A 15,939-nucleotide genomic window follows, 5' to 3' on the forward strand; every position below is an offset into this window, starting at 1 on the left:
TCATAGAAATGAAAGCACCAGTAGGAAACAGCCAGGTCTAATTGAAACTTTTTGCGTGATCGATCTCTATCAGACCACATCCTCCCTCTGTGTCTCAGCTTTTCCTTAGTAAAATATCATTAGATACATATTGGTTAGACTGTACAAAAATGGGGTTATCTGGTTTCACTCTAGTTTTCAAAAAAAGTCAGGCTTCTTTAAAATAAAAGTACCTGTTGGGAGCCGAAGAAGAGCAACAGATGCTGCAAGAGGATCTGTTCATTTGTGATGCCACCAGAGCAGGATGCAAAGGTTTTGTCTTTGGTCCCTCTTATTCGGTCACGACAGGGAGACTCCAGGTAGCTCTCACATGTTATGCAATTGTTTTGGGGATGTCAGGTGCCTCATGCTGTCTTAGAAGAGCCCTACCCTAGGTTAGCTGCTCCAGGGTTGGCTGTATAGTCCTTGCACAATAGATTCCTCATCTTAACTTAGACTTTTGCAAGAGGAAGTCATCTAGCACGTACATTTTATTTGCTATTGATTTGGAAAAGGAAATTTCTCTTTCATCACTATCTTCATCTGTAAAATGAGGGTAATGTTTATCGCTTAGCAAAGCAGCTTTAGATCATCCTGTGACATATATGGTTTCAAGGTGTCGTAAACCTCCCATAGATTCATTTTTGTGTACTCAGTATTACAGTGATAGCAACTGAATGGACTCATAAATTACATTACAAACTGTGGCAGCTTTTCCAGATTTGTTTTTTTCTTCTAAAAAAATTATTATGCAATAATAATCATTGAAAACATGCCAGTAACATGTGGAAAATACTTGTTGCATGAAGAACTTGTATATATTCCCTTTGATTTTTTTTTTTTTTTTCTGTAGGACTGTATTCCTGCAAAAATCTTTTTCATAGTTATTGTCTGTTACACAAAAAAAATTTTATTACACTTTTTGTGTGATGTTATGCAAGAGTGACACAATTTTATATTTTTAAACTTTGTATTATTTTAAGTGGTAGTGTGGTTTACTATTCAGTAAAGTCTCTAGCAAGTACACATACAAAATGCTTTAAAGCCCCTTCCCCAGAAAATTCCAAGAGGATTTACATAAAGTTTCTTCATCCAACATACACAAATAATTTCTCTAATTACATAAAATTTACTAACCCTTTGCTCTCATTATAACTGAAGATTTTAATTATGAAGGAAAATCGATACTTCATAGTGCAGCCTATAAAGTTATTACTTTGAGCAAAGAATTTTGCAAGCCACAAAAATGTTGCAGCACATCACAGATTTTAATGTAGGGGGAAAGGCAGACTACGGCACCATTGTATTTGAGAGAATTTTACCAAGGTGATTTTGCATTCATCATATCTGTTTCTCACAGAAAGAAGTGTGGGTCTCAGAGGTATTATTTTTCTATTGAAATTATTCCACATGCCATTAAAATAGAGTTTGTTCTGCTTGTAGGAAGTTTTGTTTGTTTGTTTGTTTGTTTGTTTGGTTTGTTGGTTAGGTTTTATTTTAGGGCTTTTTTTTTTTTTTTTTTTGCCTTTTTTTTTTTTTTTTTTCCTCCCAGAGAAGGTATACAAGCAGGCTAATGGCCAATATCACAATTAAGCAACATAAATTTATTAAGAAAAACTTTTAGCAGAAACTTGAAGGGATGCTTGCAAGCTCCTGGTGCACTGCAGTCACACAGGTCGAAGAAAGAGGAACAACTCTAGTTACAGCAGGCAGAGTTGTAACTAACGGAAAGTGGAAAGAATATGCTGGGTTATTTTGCCATGCACTAATCATTCCTTTCAAAAGGCATCAAAAAAGACAGAAAAGGGGTAAAATGTCCAGAAATTAAGTTATGTGACAGACTGGGCTGCAGTTTCTCAGAAGTTTAATCTCTACTGCTAGTCAAATAAAAAACCAGATGTTGGCCTCAGTATTTTCTTGCAGTGTTGTTTTTGATTGAAAACTTTGTGAATGTTTGTGATATTGCTGAGAGCCTATTGGCAGATGAGCATCTCTTGCTATAGTCTCCATCATTATTTGCCTGTCTTGTCTATTAACGAGCACTATCATCCCATCGTAAGATGACAGCTGCAACACGTACTCAGGCGCAATAAACAGCTAAATGAGGCGCACAGCAATTTCACTTGTCACCAGAGCCCTCGGCACGACTGGCTGCACAGCTTGATGCATAAATTCATGAGGCTGTTGCATATGATGGAGTATGCCTGGCTGAAAGAGGTGATGAATAGCAGGGCAGCTAAAAATGGCCATCACCTTGACTCTGTCAGGACATTTTTTAAAAGTACCCCATCAGCTCTCTTGCATTCTTTTATGTACACTATCCCCAAGCTATAGGCTTTTGAAAGTACTAATAGAAGTATTTTCCTTTCTGACGGTTTCTGGATCTAAAGTCAAGTTTCTTCTTAGGTTCAGTTAATGCCATATATGCTACTAATGTGTAAGGTGAAATGGTCCTCTAATAATTGTTCGTTCAACACACTGTAGAGTCATGAGGTTAAACACTAACAACAGAAATTTTCCAGAGCATGTCTAAAATGCTGGGAAAATGCACACATGCACACAAAGACATATATGATAGCAAAATTTGTGAAGCCATGTGCAAAAGTACGTTCAATTACAAACATGCATACAAAACTATGCTTTGCAAAAAACTATGTATGTAGCGTTCTGTAGTACATTATGGTAATTATACATTATGCAAAGAAAAAAAGAGTGCAGGTTGAAATAACTTGCCATTACATACTGTTAGATCTGAATTAACAACAGATTTTTTACTAAGTTAATAAAACTGAAGGGAAAATTAAAACAGAGAAAAATGGACATATTGCTCTCACAGATTTCCAAATAAAGCCCAAAACTCAAGTTGCCATAAGCACAGAATTTAATGTCCCAGTGAAATTCCTTGCATCCCCTGTATTTATGTTACTGGAAGCCACCTAAGGAAGAAAAATACAAAGGCAACAAAATCAATGAGGCAGTTTCCTACAAAGCTTCAAGCATTAATCTCTATCACACAGAGAAATATACACCACTACAAGGGAAGGAAGTCACTTGTTCTCTAATAAAAGAGAAAACCCTTGGTAATAAGCAATTAATAAAGTTGTCATGATTAGTTATGCAACTATGAATCAATGCTCATGATGAAAATGACCATTCCCGTGATTTAACATATCTATGATCTGGTGGTATTGCAAACTCATTGCCACGTTGAAGGCTACAGATGCACTGTGGTCATTTTCTTAACATTGTTAATGGCAATTTTTAGGAGACGGTGGTTTCCCTGTCTTGCACACGCATATCTGTATGTCTGAGTGCAACGTGTCTCCTCCTGCCTCTGTCTGCTCTGAAACTCTCTTTTGGGCTAGCCAGGTCTGCCTGGTTCCTGTCTGCAATAGGAGGTGTTTGGACTTCTCCTGCCTGCTGACATCTGCCAGCAGCATCCTGGCACCTAGGAACAGACCCTTCAGGCCAGATTCAGACAGATGCCACTGGGTCTGCTTGCTGCTTAGGTCACCAAGTGATGGCAAAAGCCCCTGAGTGGGAGCACTCAGTGTCATTTCCGCTCCTTCAAGCTCTTACGCCCTACAGCCATTCATGGTCCTCACGGCTGTGGTGTCCAAGCACACACTAAGCAGTGACCTCAAAGAACAGAGGCAACCCTTCAAGACCTTGAGGAGGAACAGTTGCCCCATTGTGTCTTTAATTTTCTCTGCAATCCCAAAAGGGGTGGGAATGTTGGCGCCACGTTAAGGTGTCATTCTCCCACCCGTTGGCTCCTCTTGGGATGGTCAGCATCTGATGTATCTGGAATGCAGAACCTGAATTTCTGAGGTGAGATTTTATTATGAGCTTTTATTAAATTTAATAGTGCATCTTGGGGATTAGGGAAAAAAAGAAAAAAAGAAAAATAGAAAGAAAGAAAAAAAAAGCGCCTAAATAGTGATTTAAGTGACTGATTTTCGATATGGCATGCTGCCATCTGGTGGACACCGCTCTGAGCTAGCGTTTGACCAGAGTTTTGAGGAGCTGGGGCAAGGAGACAAAGGTCTTGCGTGGAGTTTTGAGGTCCTCTGCAGAAGACCCTGGATCCAGTGCCAGCCTTCACTCTGCAAGGAAACCATCTCTGAAAAACCCGAGAGCCCCGTCTTCCCCACGACTGCAGTGTGAGACACTGAATCCAGGAAAATGTCGGCTTTTTTTCGTGGAGCCCCTGGGAAAAACATAAAGAAAAGCCTGTCCTTCACACTGTCAGGAAGGAATTAAAAAAAAAAAAAAAAAAAAAAAAAAAAAAAAAAAAAAAAAAAAAAAAAAAAAAAGAGCAGCAAAAGAAGCGCCACAGTAGAGCCACAGTGAAACTGCAGCAGGCTTCTAAGCATGTTCTACTTGTGGGTTTTCTTCTTGCTCACTTGGTAGATCAGAATGCTGCTCCTATGGATGAATTCATGTCCTGGGAGGAAGCACTTAATGAGCACTCGAGCATTTAGAGAAAGCTAAAATGAACCCCAAAGAATGAGGCATTTAGGGAAATTTTAAACTACACAAATCAGAGTGTCTATATTTTTGCCTTTATCCGGCTTCCATCAGAAGCATCTGTGGAAATGTTATTAAGTGATACAGGAATCCAGACCATTTCAAGTGCTAAAGAAACTGGGACAGTGTTTGGTAGGTCTCGTGAAAGGAGAAGGAAGAGGGAAGGAAAAAATTAACTGTGTATTATCATAGAGGCTGAATGTTTATTCACGTTTCTATTTTCCAAGCTTATGCTTTCATGAAAATACAGCAGTGAAGCTTTTATTAGTGCCACATTTACTGTCCAGAATATCAAAGCTCAAGACAAATGATTCCTCTTTAGATGAATGCAATAGTAAAACACACAGCCTAAGAGCTGCTGTAATTCAAGAACTTCACGAATGCAAGGAAAGGGAACCAGAAAAAGCGATTTGTGTCTCATGGTGTGTGTGTATCAAGCTCCTTACAAAGCATTCATACACTTAGTCCTAAACACAGTAATCAAGTTTCCCACTGAGAGACCTGAAGATCAAGACTAGGGGCCAAATTCTGCTCTTATAGTTACATGTTCACCTGTGTAACTGACAGCAGAATTTGCCCTTAGGACTTTAAACTTGATCTGCTATTCGATGGGCAGCTCGTGCACTGATCTGAGCACTAGAGTGATGTGCTCCTGTCAACCTGTGAATCAGAGGAGTTGCTGCTCTCATACAGAGGAGGAAAAAAACCTCCTTGCAAATTGTTCTTGAAATCGCCTCATGATTCTTTCTAGCAAGGATAGGCAAATTTGAACACAAAATTCAACATAAACTTAAATAATGCTTAGATATCTGGGAGACAGATGCCATAGAAATACAAGCTGGTTGATGACTAATTGTATTTGCCTTTCATTTAGGACACACTATGATAAAAGGAGTTAGTGAGGGGGAAAGAGAGAAATTTAAATGAAAAAATGCACGAAGCACACATAAATATGTACATGCTGCATACAAACAAAGCAAATTTAGACGAGCTTCAGCATACTTCTTCACCGGCTAATACAGAAAATGTGCATAAAAGAAGTTATTCTTTGTAAAACTGCCTTCGTCCTCTGGAAAAAAAAAAAAAAAAGATCAATATGGACAGGGCAAAAGGTTTTATTGGCTGAGATTACCTTGCAAAAACTACAGAATTGTCTGTTGAATTCTACATAAGCTAGCAACTTTGTGAAATGGAATATATTTTTCAAAATTTACTGCTTTGCATAAAATTAGTTAACACTGAGCACGGACTGTCAAAATGTGTCTAGTAGAATGAGAATGTGGGACATTTGGGGAAGACAGCCGAGATAATTTTAGTTGTGGATACACTACTACCCTCAGCAAACCTTGACCCTGTTCAAACAGCACTTGCAATCAAGATTTACTACACCGTGTTATCAAGCAGAGAGCCTGTTCTGTTTATGCAGATATGTAGACTTCTCTCATGATGCCAGGCAGCCTTCCTTGGCTAAAACATCCCTGATCCCAGGCTCCTCTCCTTCCTGTGCCTAGCTGCCAGATTAGCCCATTCTGGCAGCAGTCCCATGAGAGGGAAGTGCTTTGGGCTGACGTTGCCCTCACGCTGCTGTGGAAAACGTGAGTTAGTTGCAGTCATGCCTAAAGCCAGTGAGGATATGGGGCTGGGCTAGCTCAAGCCATCTGAACTTTCAAATAAACCTGGAAGGTACGAAACTGTCGCATGAAAGATGGAGGTGCTCGTTTAGTTTGTAAATCACATGTGATTGCTGCTGTAATTTCTTCAGTGGGGAAAGATGGCAAGAAGGCTTTCCTACATAAGTTGGCCAAAGGATATTTTTGATAGTGCTTCATGAAAGATTGTGTGATCTTTAAATCAGGGAGGTAAGATTTTTTTTTTTTTCTATGTATTGAAGTAATGTCAATGCCTGAGTTACAAACTGCTGTTGTCCCTTGATGCTGCACTCTGCAGAAGGAGACAAGAAAAGCTTCTTCCTCAAGGTAACTGCCTGTCTCCATTTAGCAAACATAATTAAAAAAAAACCAAAAAACAAAAAAACCAAACCAACCCAAACCCAACCCAACAAACACCCCCCCCCCCCCCCCAACCTACCAGTTAGTAAACACTTTTTTAGGTATATATTATTTTTTCACTAGGAAAAGAGCTTCTAAAACTCATTGCAATGATCAACTCTCTTCTTGCAAATGTAGAGAGAGACCATTTTTTTTCACTCAGGCACAATATTGACATCATGGCAAGAAAAGAAAAAAAAATTTTTTTAAATGTTTTTATTGTCTTATTTTGTTCTCTATTCATTTGCAAGCTATTCCATTTTCAAGGTCAGCTGTTTGATAGAACACTTGGAAGGATATTCCCTGGACATATTTTTGAGGGGGAAAAAATAATCCAGTTTGTAAACAAATGAAATAAAATGTGACAGAAGATGATATCAAACATGCAACATTTGTGACAGATGAAGCTCAGAAAGATTGCCCACAGACTTCAGAATGTCTCCTTAGTAATCCCCTCCTCCTCAGGAAAGACTGCTGCTGAGTTTCTCTGGCCACATCAAAAGTCCATTCTAGTATCTTCATTGAATTTCTAAGACTAAACTCAGTAAAATTAATGTATTTTAAACTGCCCAAGAGGTTACAATGAATATCTCATAGAACTTAAGCCCTCTTTCTCTTTCCTCTAGTCTTCCTCTCTGCAAATACCCTTATTCCTTTTCCAGTCTCAAAAAACCCCCCAACTAACTAGTAACAGTGACAAAAAAGAACAACCCTAAAAAATTCCCATAATTATTCTGCAAATTACAGAATGGTAGTTGAGGCTCATGTCCCAATAACTTTTCCAATATTTCTCAGCTGCCTCAACAGGTTCTGTCAAAGTCTCATCCAAGCATTTGACCCTGAAAGTTAAAATTACCTCAGGAATCACCTTTTTTCCACCCTCAGACCTAGATCTCCTGAGCCTGTTTATATTTCTTGTCTACTTGCAACTGCTACGATAAAACCCAAAATGCTGTGAACGCTTTTTCCCACTGCGATAGACAGGAACAAAGCCCTCTTCAGGGAGCAGTGGACAGAAAGTAAATAGGCTCATAAGCACTGAGAACACTAGCAGTGCTGCAGGCACGGTGGCAGACAATATAAAATACATTTAAAGAGTAAGAAAAATATATTTATTTTTGCTCCTTTAAGCACTGAGCTATTTGAGAAGGTTGTGAAGGAGATCCTAGTTCATAAGGGCGCAAAAAAAAATTGCTTTTAGGCTACAGTATTGCCTCACAGATGTAAAAGAGGTAAATTGGACTGCAAAAAATTCACAACAGATGAGTTATAATCATGAAGAATATGATCCTCAAACCATTAGGAATGAACAGATCATGTGATGGTAAGTATCCAGAGAAACATGATTTCCACAAACATCAGTAATTTCTCCTACCAGGTTCTCAGTACTTACTAGTAAATCCCAAACAACTAACAGAATAGCTATAAATTGCAGAGGCTTGAGAGATGTATTTTTCAGATTTCTGAGAATTATTTGTGTCAGCTTGCACCAGTAGAATAAAAACCACAGTCTATAATGCTACAAACAGGTCAGTACTGTATATACATATAGTATATACAGTACTGTATATATGTATATGTGTGCGTGTATATATATATATATATACACACACAGACACACACACTTTTCTTGCTTGTTTTGGGGTTGGATTCTTTTTTTTTTTTTTTTTTTTTTTTTAAATGAATAGCACCTAGAAGGCACAACAAGAGAACCAACCAGAGAACCAACTACTGCATTAAATCAATATTGTGTCTTGTAAAACACATAAGAGCACTAGAAAATAACACATAATCTGAGAAAAACCATGGTCATGATGCATTTCTATCTCTGTGGAATGCTATAGAATGTAAAATATTTGCTTCTTTCTCCTTTCAATTTAAACCCTGCTTTCCTCTGAGATTATGCTCAAAAAGTATTTCAGCTTGAAGAATTAAGATAGAATGCTTATAAATTTCTAGAGGTGCAGACCCTTCAACAAAACAAAACAAATTAAGAAAAATTATTTTAAGGCTTTTTACCCATCATCCATCAAAAATATGCTCTTAGCTTTGTCCCCAGATCTCTGTCCAACCTACGCAACAAAGATACTCTTGCTTCAGCAACCCAAATGATATATACAGACATTTACTCCAGTTGCTTTTTTTGTTGTTGTTGCTCATCACTATCACTTTTCACTCTGAAATATTTGTTGCTGCTTCTAATACTTATATTAACCAGAGTCGTAGCAAGTTCCCGTAGATATTTTCCCTTGGGAAAGAATACTGAAATTTTGTAAGGTTTCATTTCCATTTAGGATGAAAATTAAGGCTTTTTGAAGCTTTAGTAAGAGGGAAGATGAATATGAGAAATGTCCCTAACTACCTCAAGCTCCCATGCCTGTTGTAGGGGAAACTAGACCACCTCACCTCACATAATTTTTGCTCTCTCCCCCCCCCCCCTCTCTCTCTCTCTCTCATGTGTACCTCAGTGTACCTCAGCCACTGTTCTCTGCTATTTGGGATGGCTCTCTTTCAAGGGAAACTGCAAACTTTTGCATAAATTAACTTTTACTGTCCCAAAAGGTAAAACTTGTGTATCTTCCATTCTAGTAAATAACCAAAGACTGGTTGGAGACTCCATGTTGTGTTTACTTTTGCAGAGCAGGTCTGCAACAGGACAGAAAATTCAGGTCAGAGCACTCACCTGTCTTGTGGAAGATGAAATACAAACCCCCATGGTGAACCAGGAAGCAGAGGAATTCATTTGGCCTCTCTTACATCCCAGATCAGCAGGACCATTAGATTGTGAGCTACTCTGAGGCTGTCCTGGGGTCTGACTGGACTTTCTAGCCTGCATCTCAGAAGCCTTTAATGGTAAAAAAAAGAAGAAGAAGAAGAAAAAAAAAAAGCCATACTGGTACACACCAGCAGCACATGTCATTCTTGAAAGACTGGCTCCTCCTTTTGACAATAACTTTTTGGCAAAAATACTCCTAATACAGCACAGCTACATGTCCCACATATAAAATTGGTTTAACCAACCACTATCTGCTGAACCAAAGTCTGACTGACATAAACAAAAAGTTATATCCTCTTCTCTTTCACATAGATTTTATGCTGCACTCATCACTATGCTGCTGCCAGCACCATGTCAGTGATGCATATATGAATCAGTACAAACCATTCACAAGTTCTATATTTAAAAGGCTCCGGATGTAGCAGTTCTTCCAGCCTCGTCAGATGTTCAGAGGCGGGTAGGCGTGAAGGGAGGAGAGGGGAAAGGAGTGTTCCGCTTCAAATTCCCACCAGTTTGTTTTGACATCTCCCTTGTATCGAAGTGGCTGGAGCTCACTCAGTGGCTTGCAGAGAGACGTGTGTTGCCAATCTGATATGATGACTCTGCATACACCGCCAAAAATTGTAGTGGATTTTTCATCTCGGATCACAAAGCAAGCTCATGTTTAATTTGGTAGCTACTATCATCCCACCTTTTTTGTGAGACATTGCTGCTTTACATGTGTATCCCTTTTTTTATACAAGCAAACGACAGGCAGGTTTTTTTCATACACTTTGCTCAATTATATAAGACTGTCACAAGTATGTAGAGGATGGGGAGAAAGTGAGCTGTTCTGGTGAGACAGCTGACAAAGGAGCAACTCCAGCTCCCTGTACACTCTGGACTCAGCAGAAAGCCCTTCTCGTTTTTTCCTGATTCACACTATATGAAGAAAATAAAAAATGTGGCAGTGGGGAAGGGGAGGAACTCAGAAAGGTGGAGGTGTGGAAGCCAGGCAACAGAAGACTAAAACCTTGGCATTACTGCTCTCCATATCATGGAAATAAGGTGAAGATTTTGTTCAGATCTCCTCCCTCTCTGCCTTCATTTTCGATTTCTACATCGCAGCACACTTCCTTGTCCTGAAGGCATCTGCCCTCCCCGAGCTGGTTCTGTTTAGCTTGTGCCTTTATTATAGGCTTGGTGTCTCTGATACATGATTGAGGCCTGACTCATAAATAAGAGCTACTATAAATTTAAACCACTGTCTTGTTTAATCCCCTTTTGCCCACATAGCGAGGAAACTGACTGGAATTTATTGCTTTGTGTATTCTCCCTGATTTATTCAGTCAGGAGCCTACTTGCATTTTCCTCTATTTGACATTACTTTATATCTCGTAACATAATATATTTTCATTATATTTTAACACACCATGTGGTAAATGCAACCGCACTGCAAAATTTTGGGATCTTTCTGCTTGTGCTGTTATTTCTCATGTACAATAATATCCACTATATGATGAAGACCTGACTCATAAACAATAGCTTAGGTCACTGCTTTATTTATTTCCCTGAGCACTCTGGCCAAGGAACTAATGGCCTGGTAATATATCTGACATTTGTATCAGGACAGTACGATCTATGCCCCTGCACAGGAACTCATCAGGGCTCATTTGTTGACCCCAGCTATTAGTGAGTGTAGGAATCTGCATCAGAACACCAAGAAAGTTGTGCTGACTCAATTCTGCCAGCACAGGCTGTTAATTCTGAGTATGAAAGGCCTGTGCCAACTTCTACTCAGCTGGAAAGAAAGAGTGAGATACCACCTGAGGAAATCTATGAGAACAGGTATCTTGGAGAAAAGAGCAGGTATGCGGTGCTCAACTGGTGAATTGAGCATGATAGGAACTGAGTGAGCACGTATACTCCGAGAAGTCTGCCTCTATATATTGTTTGGTGTGCTTCCAAAATCACAATTAGAGCTGGTCGTTTTTTAAAAATGAAATGTTTTCTCCTCAGATTAATTTTTTTAAAAAAGAAGAAAATGCCGCAGCAAATTGATTTTCGGTGAAGGTGATTTTTTGAATGTGTTTTACTTCCCCACTGAACAAATCAATTTCTGTGCTAAATCCAAAATGCTAAAGTGCGATAGGGTAGGATAAGAAAAGTTGAGACTTACAGTAATTACTAAGCTTTTAAAATTTGTTTGTTAAAAGTTAATAAAAATTACTTTCATTCTTTCTGTTTTAAGGAAGAGTTTCACAGAAAGACATCACCAGATTCACAGTGTGGGAGAGAGAAGTGTTTTTCAAACAAGGCACCTTTGCAGCATGGACTGGGTAACAGTACATTAAGTCCAGGGATTGGAGCACAAGGTGGGCACATCACTGGGTTTAGCACCTGAGGTTGCAGAGCGCATTTGGGGAGAAATTTGGGAGACAAGGTTATAGAAGCCCAATAGCCTGGCAAAGAAAGAAAAGCTTGAGCTCACAATAGCCAAGACACCAGTAGCAAGGTTATTCTGAAACTTTGCGACGCGCTCATAACGCGACCAAGGTTAGTCCTGTATTCTCCCTGAATTCCCCATGGACTTTCACCGCAGAGCAGATGAGGTAAATGCCTCTTAAGGTTAATACCTGAAATCAAGCTACAGGACAATATTTGGTAACTTAAAGTTTTATTTCAAGTCTAGCACTGGCTATTGTTCTTGCAGGTATTCAGAAAGAAAAATGGTTCCTATGATTCTGGAAAAGAAAGCAAAATTTGGTCTGATTTCAGAAGAATGTCAGTAACCATGCATAAAAGATATAAGGTTTTGTGCTTTTTAAATTTCTTTTTAACCACTTTGTTATTAACCTTTTCCATCTAAACTTTTTTGCTCTGAACTGCTTAATTAGGTCTGACTTGGAAGGAGTTAATTTTCATCAGAGGAACCCTTATGGTGCTGTGTTCTGGGTTTGCTACTAAAGCGGTGTCGATGATGTTCTCCAAAAGGAGTACTTTATACCATATAATGTCATGCTCAGCTATAAAAAGTGAGTGGAGGGACAGTCTGGAGAGATAACAACTGCATGGTGCCTGGCTGGACATTGGTGTATTTGTGGGAGGTGGCAAGTGATTGGTTTTGCACAATTATTCAATGTTTTTTTTCTTCTTTCTTTGCTTATTAAACCACGTCAAACCATGAGTTTTTTGCTTTTGTTTGTCTGATCCTCTTCCTTGTTTTGCTGGGAGGGCTGGGGGGCTGAGGCACCACAGAGCTAATGGCTCTTTGGTGCTGCTACATCACAGCTGCATATCTATTCTACTCCTCTTCCTTCTCATCTGGTTTTGGTTTTTTTAGGATTCCCTAAACATTTCAGGTCCAACTGGGGGTCAAAGAAAGGCCAGCAACTTCATCAGTTTCTTGGTGATATTTTAAATTTTAATACTCCAGTCATATTACTTTCAAATAAAAGGACATGAGAACTGTTGTAATTTTTGATGATTTTATTCCTTTTGGTCTGTTATGACAATGGACTCAGAGACCTGCAGGAGACAGCATGAAAGACATGAAAGAGTTACTGAACCATTTGTTCAAGACATGCTGTCAGTGTTTTCTCTTTTTCTCTGGCCTGATATCAATAAAAGGATGGAAATTGAAAAGACTCCTAACTTACGAGTTCACATGAAAATCTTCCTATACAGGAACTGTAAAAATAAGATTAAATGCTCCAGGGCCATTTTTTTTCAGGAAAGGAAAGTGTTTGGGCAGCAGCTGTTCAGACCACCCTGCTTCCCTGTATAAGTGAGGTCCATAGTTTCACAGAGAAACAAGAATGTTCCAGCTCCACTCTTTTGTGAGAAAGGAAAGAGAAATGCAGAGACTGAGAACGGGGAGCAAATATTATTTTGGCTTTCATGCCTGTTGATTTCTGAAAAAAATATTTTTACTATGGAGTGTAATTTTGTTGCTGTTATCCGCCTACTTAAATTTATAACGCGTCTCAAACTCTGCCTCTAGCCACTCTAGAACAAGAATTAAGAGTGAATATCTACAGGGTTATGAAGGTATCGTGACTGTCCAATGACCAATAGGAAAAGAACAGATACTCATGTTGGTCAAAAGATCACTTACCTCCACTTCATATCCAGAGGATAGAATCCAGAAACAATGCCTTTTTCTGAACAGATTTTTCTTTATTAAATTGAAAGTTATTTGTGACTGTTCGCATTTTTTTTTTTCCCCTGCTGTGGTGATTATCCCTTTATCTCAAAAAATGCTTCACTATTATTTCCAGTGCAGTGATATCTCCTGGAGAGTCCAGTGATCATCAGTCACCATCTCCCCTGCTGTCCAAATTACACACACACCCAACTCATGTCCCAGTCAGTGTCTGGTCTTGTAGCACTGGGAATGGTTTAGGCCTAGCTATGTCTTTATCAATAACTTATGTTTATATGAACAGGAGTAAAACTAATCTGAGTGGTGAACCCTACATTTCAATGTGGTAATTACTGAATACTGAATCAACACTTTGTCGTTTTCCAAAATACATATAAAACAGAGCGGAAAACAAAGAGAAGATTAAAACCAGAGGGGGAAAAAAAAACCCAAAAAACCAAAGAAAACAAGCAAACTAATAAAAGAAAGAGAGAAAAAAAATCTACTTTTTCTGCTTTGAGAATAGCTTTCAAAAGCGTGGGCAAGGTTTGAGTGACAGACACTTTTGTTAACACAAGGTACCTACATGCACTGACCTTTCAAAGCAAATGCAAAGGTGTTTGTAATCTTTACAGTCTGAGACTTTCCTAAGGATATGATTTGCAAAGTTGATATTTACACACTTTAAAAACAATAAAAAGTGTTAGTGATTTTTAAAATAGAGATTCCACCAAAGAGTCAATACTGCTTCTAAAGCATACAATTTGTGCATATTTATATTAGCTGTGATAGAATTAGCTTATTTGATACATGAATAGAATGGCCAAAAATCACAGCAGTGTTTCTTGTGATATTTCCAGTCTATTAAATGGGTTATTTTCTCCACAGTACAGTTTTATCCTATTACTCATTGCCTACAGTAAAATATAAGGAAAATAAAGAAACAATATATGTAGTTTTACTAAGTAAAGTTAACAATGGGTTAGATCCTGCTGCCATTGCTAATAATATCAGCTAAAACCTCTTCCTTGGATTTTGCAAATATTTGTGGATGTAATTAACTTAAGCATACAATAAGTCACTCCAAAGTCAGTGCTTAATCAGTCTGAGAGACTTACAAAGGAAATTAGCATTTATGAAATACATTATAAATAGCCTCATTTGCACATAGGGATCCCTAGTAAAATATTTGGTTTTTACATTTTGTATACCCTAAGAAATTGAGAACTATTTTGGGTGTCTGTTCTTTTCATTAAATGTATTTTTTTTTCAGAAAAAAAAAATCGCTAAGCTGTCTGTTATCATTTCACTTATCATATGTTTTGTTAAACAGGAGCAAACCAGGCTGAAGGTACTTCCAAATATATTTATTAAAAAGTTTAACCCACTTTTAAAAAGTATTAATTTCTCTAATTAAATTGTTTTCTCTCCAATTCTGTTTTATTAATATATTATTTAGGCCACACAATTTCATTGCAAAAAAATTGTGAGCCAAAGTATTAGACACATATGTTCTTTGAAAACCTATACAAAAGTAAATGACACTATATTTCTCAACAGGCCATTCAGCTTAAAATTCCAATTATTTCTAATATTTAACCAAATAAAAATCTGAAATGCTTGAAAACTGACAGCTTTATAAATTTTGCTTTTAATTGTGCAAATTCAGCAGTTACTGACAGAAAGATTCTCAAGATGTATCAGTCTTGAAAACATATCTCCATTATATTTCCCATCAAGATAAGGAAGGCAGTCTTTGGTTTTCTGGGAAGAGTTTCAAATTTTCAACCGTACTTTCACCGTTGCTATCCAGCAAAATAATTATTTAGCCAGGAGACCAAACTAGGTGAACCAATGGTGCCTTCTACCTTTGAATTTACCAGTCCTTTTGCTGAACACAGTATAATCTCAAGCAGATGATTAAACGTATTTTAGATATAAGTGTTTTATTTTTCCGTGCTTGTTGAGGTCAGGAGGAACGTTAGAACTACAGTCATAGTTTCATGCTACTCTAATTCTATTCTGAACCAGTCTAACTTCTGCTGGCCCATAGGGCACAAAATAAATATTTTTAAGTGCCAAACATTTTTTCAAAGACCAACATATGACTTCATGTTTAGATTACAAGTTTTGAAGAGATTACTAAAAAATAAAATTGATATTCCTTTCCTTTCTTTCAAAATATTATTTTGATGAATCACAAATCAAAAATCATCTACCTCTTCATACATCTACTTCCCTCCAGTTTGAAATAAATATTCCCAATATATTAACACTGGAAACCAAAATGTAACCGCTTACACTTTTTATATATGATTATTTTAGGAGAGGTTAGAGATTACATTCACTGCAGAACTGCCTTACTCTTTTTATTGCTGCATGCCTCAGAGTTTTCACTGCTCCTATGGATTGCTGAGAGTCTTTCCCAGTGTTACTCTTTTCTT

The sequence above is a fragment of the Hirundo rustica genome, chromosome 3 (genome assembly GCF_015227805.2).
Source record: "Hirundo rustica isolate bHirRus1 chromosome 3, bHirRus1.pri.v3, whole genome shotgun sequence".
NCBI lineage: Eukaryota > Metazoa > Chordata > Aves > Passeriformes > Hirundinidae > Hirundo > Hirundo rustica.